Raw genomic sequence first — 7,020 nt, forward strand, 5'->3', positions numbered from 1 at the left:
GTTCAGTTGACTAAGATGGGAATGGTTAGTTAACATAAAAATACTGACTCAGTTCAGTCACTGAATATTAGATTACTAGAGAAATATTTAAAGTCAAAATTTTAGTCTCTGGTATATTTTGTGTAATTCCTTTTATTGTCTTTAGGAAATTCCCAAATGACTACTAAAATGATTGCTAATTATATATTTTCCTTTCCTTCTCAAATTCACAGGGGTATTTTGAATAGCTAGCAATGCAGCAAACCAGTAACCTTGTCACTAGATATTAACTCTGCAGCAGAAGCACTAGATTGGTACCCAAATGCCATGACTGAATAATGGTATTCTGTAATGTATAACTTATGTTTTTCACTTGCTATTTATCTGTTTATTTATTATTTATTAGAATTAGACTGAGACTATGGATTCTGTCCCAGAAAAATTAACAAAAAATATACAAAGAGAATTTTTCATATTTTTGTCAGGAATTGCCCGGATACATTCAGTTCTACTCATGGATCTCTCCAAAATCATGGATGCAGATTAATAATTCTTGTTCCATTTCAGAGGGAAAAAATGGATTTTTTTAACCTACATTTATATACATAATCAGTAGACTTGTAATCTCTCATGTGGGCTCCACTATATAAATACTTTGATATAAAATTTCAATAGTTTTATTTATAAATTCATGTATATAATTCCATAATGAAATAGTATATATATTACAAGATGTATATAGAAGTGTTAGATGTATATAGAATTTTTAAATGATGGTATAAATAAAATATATGTATAATTTTTTACATTTTAATTATGTGAATGAATATTTTTTGAACCACTTAATGTGTTCTTGCTTTACGTGTCTTCCTTGCGCAGGGGCCATGCTAATCTTGTCTGCATCGTTCCAGTTTTAGTATATGTGCTGCCGAAGCGAGCACAATGTGTTCTCACTCTAAATTGAACACTTCTATTATGTTAGGAAATAAATATTGCAAATTTATTTATATTTTAAGTGTTCTTAATAATTTGGAAAAATGTTTTGCCATATTTTTTAAACAATTTTTTTAACATTTATTTATTTTTTGAGAGACAGAGCATGAGCATGAGCAGGGGAGGGGCAGAGAGAGAGAGTTGGGGGGAGACACAGAATCCAAAGCAGGCTCCAGGCTCTGAGCTGTCAGCACAGAGCCCGACGCAGGGTTCAAACTCACCAGCTGTGAGATCATGACCTGAGCTGAAATCAGACTCTTAACCACTCAGCCACCCAGGTGCCCCTGACATATTTAATTTAAAACCTGTGTATATCTCACAATTTCTGTGAATTTTTAACAAAGAAACCCATATTATTTGGTTTTAATACTAAATTTTGTTCCTTGTTTAGTTAATCAGAGTTGATTAGTTTATCCAGGAAGATGTTCATTTGGGATCTTTATATTTGAAAGAGCGTGGATGTTTGGCCTTTGAGGAAGGACTGAATTCCTGATTTTTGTCTGAATAAAGCTTTCTAGAAGAAGCTTCTTTCACAAATACAATACAAACTGCTACTTTACATTCAAGTACAATTGAGTTCAGCAAATATTTTATGGCATTTTCTGGAATTGTTTGCAGTGTTGAAGACATAGAGTTGAATATGATCTCATCCCTATAAGGAACGATCTTTTAGTCTAGTGGCAGAACAACTTTTATACCAGTTTTTATAAATTTTTCAGACAAATAGATCAATAGATATTATTGTTTATGCATGCCTTTTGTGATCTATCCTCACTGAACCACATTTATTTTAACCCCACCAAATAGTAATTGGTCAAAAGTCCTCTATAGGGGCGCCTGGGTGGCGCAGTCGGTTAAGCATCTGACTTCAGCCAGGTCACGATCTTGCGGTCCGTGAGTTCGAGTCTCGCGTCAGGCTCTGGGCTGATGGCTGAGAGCCTGGAGCCTGCTTCCGACTCTGTGTCTCCCTCTCTCTCTGCCCCTCCCCCGTTCATGCTCTGTCTCTCTGTCCCAAAAATAAATAAACGTTGAAAAAAAAATTTAAAAAAAGTCCTCTATATAAATAACCTAATCCCTACCTCCCTTGCTAGGGCAAGACATATTATGGTGAAGCTTCATAGCTAGAATTTAAATTTTGTCTTGCATTGTGTGGAAATAACAGTCATGATCATTTGTGGTGCTCTTAATCATGTCCTCTCTTAAAAATTTAAGTCCGTTAAATTTTGCCATATGACTGCCCTTTAAGCAGTTGAAGACTTATTATGTCTTCTTTTATTCTCTTTTTTAAAAATTCATTTCAAAATCTTATTAGCTGTACTTACCTTCAAAATATCTTTTATGACTCCTCAAAAAATGTCTTTCCTTATTCCTATTGCAATTCTAAAAATTGGAGGGATAAAATAGAGTAAATAGAGAAGCCTTAACGATGTTTTCCTTATTACTAATATTAGAGGTTAATCAGATAACCTAGTTTACCTTAAGAATCAAATCCATCCACTGGATCAACTCTGATGAAATTACCTCAGGAGATTCGGCAGAGCAAATCTGGGGAAAGCCAGTGAACAGTGGCAGTTAACACAATATCAAATGAGACAAAAATGTAGATGACCTATTTTCAGTATTCATGAAGACAAACAACCTTCCTGCTGCCTCCAAGCTGAATTTGGGGACAACTGTGAGAGAAGTTGAAATTGGGGGATGGACTTGTAAGAATGTATTGTGAAACTATGCAGTTTGGAAAAATGAGTAAAGCTGTTCACAGAAATAGTGTAGTAGTAGTGAGGGCATGCTGAGAAGTTTATTATGTAATGTAAGAGTTCAGTTAAATGGGACACACGGCAATAGGGATTGGAAGACAATGCCAGTTGAATAGACCAGAGCTGTGTTAGTTGGTAGACATTTAGAAAAAGGGAATGGAAGAGGGAACTGTGTATGCTGACATTTCCAGCTGTGTACCTGAACACATGTGCGTCTCTTAGAACTAATACAATAACACATTAATGTACTACCTAGTAAGACCCAAATCCAAAATTCAAGAGCAGCTATGTCTGTCTTCAAAATTAGTGTATTGATATGTACTCGTTGTATTATATTGACAAGTCACCTAAATGGACCATGAGTTTAAAATGTACTGTATTAAGAAAAAGTTTCTATATATAAACTCTGTTTATAGGCAATGCTTATAAAATGACAATCTATAAATTTATCTTTACTAACAATCTTCACAATTTATAATGGTAGTACATGTTGGTAAGAAGCTGGCCCTTGGGAATGAGTCAGCCCAGAGTTATAATTCTGGTTCAATTATAAACCGTGGAATCTTGGAAGAGAATGTTGAATTCCTCAGGCTGGATTCCCTTCGTTTCATAGAAGTGTTGTCAGAGTTGACTGTTATAATGTATATGAGGCATGTTTATCACAGTGCCTGGTAAGCACACAGTACCTGTGAAATATTATTTTGAAAGCCTCAGATGATTATTGTAATGAAATCAAGGTAGAGTGCACATTAGAAAGTAAGACTATAAACTGTGAGAGTTTTATTTTACTGCCCTCTATCACTCACAGTACACCGCACCTCAAAACACATTTTAAATGATTAGAAAACAGTAAATCACATGGAGTGTATTATATAATCTTATTATAAACTAAGAAAGTAAAAAAACTCATTTTGTGGCTTTCTGAATATACACATACGCAAGTATTTTTCTGAAGTACACCAAAAAAGATGGAGCCTCCCCCAAAAAGTTGTATTTTACTATTCTTAATACTATGACAGCTATTTCAATACAAATAAAAAAATATACTACAATCATAAGCCAAATAGATGTAGTTAACATTGTTTTTATATCCTAAGAGAGATAAGTATATGATTTTAAGATGAAATAAGGGAGAAAAGCCATAGGCATTGGAAAATGTTTGCATATACCTTCTCAATCTTTTATTGTTAGCACTTTGGAATCCAGCTGTTACTGTATTCTCTGAAAAATCCACTTTGCTTTGCCATATAAACTAATATTCGGTAGATATCCATATATCATGCTACTATATCCCTCTGAAAAAATTGGATTATAAACATACCAGCAGCTAAACCAAAACATATGATATTTATTCTCTCTTTACTTGGACTGCGATAGATATGACAACTGTATAAAGCCTACATATATTTAGAATTTATTAAAATTAAAAAAAAATAGAAGTTTAGCATGCATGTTACCTGCTCATGCAGTTGTATTATCTACAATATCAGGGAAAAAAAATCAAGCTGAAAAAAGCATATTTTTAAATGTTGTGTATATGTGTGTGCAGGTCTCTGTGTCTGTGTGTGGTTTTCTATATGGAATGGGAAAAGATTAATAATGCATTGATCTATGGCTGCCCCATTTAAGTTTTCTCCCACAATTTGCTAACATAACTCAATATTTCCTGCACACAGAGATTTATTCCAATCAGTCATTTTCGACATTTCTTGACTTCTTGCTGTGAAAAGAATATATATGAACAAAGCAAAATCTCTAGCACCCGTGTCTGATACAATAGTGTCAGAAAATGCTTTCACATATTTCCTCTCTATAAAAACAGCCCATTGGCATCACATTGCTTATTAACCACTATTACAATTGAGAAAAAAATTTATTTCTCATTTCTTTTATACCCCAGTACATTTTTTTTTTAATTTTTTTTTTCAACGTTTATTTATTTTTGGGACAGAGAGAGACAGAGCATGAACGGGGGAGGGGCAGAGAGCGAGGGAGACACAGAATGGGAAACAGGCTCCAGGCTCTGAGCCATCAGCCCAGAGCCTGACGCGGGGCTCGAACTCCCAGACCGCGAGATCGTGACCTGGCTGAAGTCGGACGCTCAACCGACTGTGCCACCCAGGCGCCCCTATACCCCAGTACATTTATGTAACCCTTGGTTAAGTAATCTGAGGAAGTTTTAATTCAACTCTGATTTATTTTTTATTTTTTAATGGTTATATATTTTTAAGAGAGAGAGACAGCGTGAGCAGAGGAGAGGCAGAGAGAGAGGGAGACACAGAATCTGAAGCAGGCTCCAGGCTCTGAGCTGTCAGCACAGGGTCCGATGTCAGGCCCAAACCCACCAACCATGAGATCATGACCTGTGCCAAAATCAGATGCTTAACCAACTGAGCTACCCAAGCACCCCTAGTTAAACTCTTACTAGATGAAGATTACAATAAAACCAGTTATAATCATCACATTAGTCTTGGCTGTCAGAATAAGGTGTCTCTGATGAGAGGCCGTTGTCTTCATCCCTTTTTCTTCACCTAGCCAACACCAATGTCCTCCTTCATTTATGTAAACATTGTCATACAAATGCCAACATCATACTCCATTCTTCCTTCCGGATTTGTTGCCGGCCTTGTTTGTCACTCACAATTCTGTATATACCTAAGAGAAAATACATATCAAATGTTATCAGAATATATGCATGCATGAGTATATGTGTGTATATGCAACTTTTCATAAAAACACTGGCTGCCTAAGACTTATGCTTTCAATGTTTCTGCTTCCCTTTATCCGTCATTTTTCCCTGGGGAATTTATTTCACTGCTCTTCGTCTTACTTTTTCTTTAGCACCACCTCACAGTTGTTCCTGTGTTGCACATTTAACACAGAACCCACATAGTTCACATTGCAGTCAGAGGTTCATCCATCTTTACCTTTGGTCTTTTACACTCAGAAAGTTCTCGTGTGCTACTTTGTCTGAATTCATCACTTACACCATGAAATTTTAGAAACATGCACTAAGAACAAGAATAGATAATTATATTCTGTCCTTGAGAAATAGCCTTTACAGTATTAGATGTATTAATATTTCATGGCTATATTTCAATATGATTTTATCATATTTGTTTAAGCAGTATAAAAAAAGCAAACCAATTTGGCTCTAGTGGTAGAGAGATGTTTCTTTAGGATAGGACTTTTAAAAATTTCTCCTTGTTTCTTTGGGGATATGAAATGACTATGAACTTTTATTCAAGTTGGGTTTGTTTCTTTAACTGCTTCTAGGTTACTCAAGCCTGGGGTATCAGGTACTCTGTTAAAAAAAAAATACCTTTCTCTGGCACAAAAATTTATATCAATTTGGAGCTTCTGTGTACGCATAAAAGTTCTTTATCTGCTCTTTCTTATCTGCTCCAAAGGAATTACTGTATCTACCCAGCAACTTTGGACCTTTGTCATATATATAGCTTGGCTTTTTCCCAAGCTGAGGCCTCACAAATGACCCAATGAACTCCAGATAAAGACAAAGACAGACTGAGAGACTGTCTGACCCACAGCCAGGTTCATAGTATCTTGGATTCATGCTATGGGGTAGGGGTGTGTGTGTGTGTCTAAGTATGTAAGCACTTCAAGAGGAAGATTTTACAGTCTGTTCACAGTGTGACTAGTATTTACAAACAACTAAGTCAGAGACTTTCTGGCTATTGTACCATCATTAAGAATGAGGCTGGGGACGCCTGGGTGGCTCAGTTGGTTGGGTGTCCCACTTTGGCTCAGGTCATGATCTCCTTGCTTGTGAGTTCAAGCCCCATGTCAGGCTCTCTGCTCTCAACACAGAGCTGACTTCAGATCCTCTGTCTCCCTTGCTCTCTCTGCCCTTCCCCTGCTTTCTCTCTCTCCCTCTCTCTCTCTCTCTCTCTCTCTCTCTCTCTCTCTCTCTCTCCCAAAGATAAATAAACATTAACAAAAAATTTAAGAATGAAGTTGATCTCAGAACCTAATAAAGTAACTGGAGTAATAATCTGTCTTTTGAATGCCCTTACATTTTGATGTCTTTCAGAGTTTCAACTTTTGGCCTGAAGGTGTTATCAAACTATGTATGCTTCCTTAATGATCTTATCCCACCAGATCCACATTTGAAAATGTCATTCATGGTAATGGCTCACAAATCAGTCCCTCCAAACTGCACTACTGAATACTACATGATAAAAGCTAATTTTTTTTTTTGAGCAACCACTGTATACTAGGCACTTTCCTAAGAACCTTTTATATTTTTACTCATTTAGCCCTCAAATATGTG

At 36.0% G+C, this 7,020-nt stretch overlaps 1 non-coding gene across 1 annotated transcript; it reads right to left on the bottom strand.

Annotated features, from left to right (window-relative positions):
• Positions 1–813: 813 nt before the first annotated feature.
• On the bottom strand, positions 814–920 carry LOC122482255. Its single transcript, XR_006297058.1, has one exon. It is a non-coding gene; the product is annotated as a U6 spliceosomal RNA (small nuclear RNA).
• Positions 921–7,020: the final 6,100 nt, after the last annotated feature.

The sequence above is a fragment of the Prionailurus bengalensis genome, chromosome C1 (assembly GCF_016509475.1).
Source record: "Prionailurus bengalensis isolate Pbe53 chromosome C1, Fcat_Pben_1.1_paternal_pri, whole genome shotgun sequence".
Taxonomy (NCBI): Eukaryota; Metazoa; Chordata; class Mammalia; order Carnivora; family Felidae; genus Prionailurus; species Prionailurus bengalensis.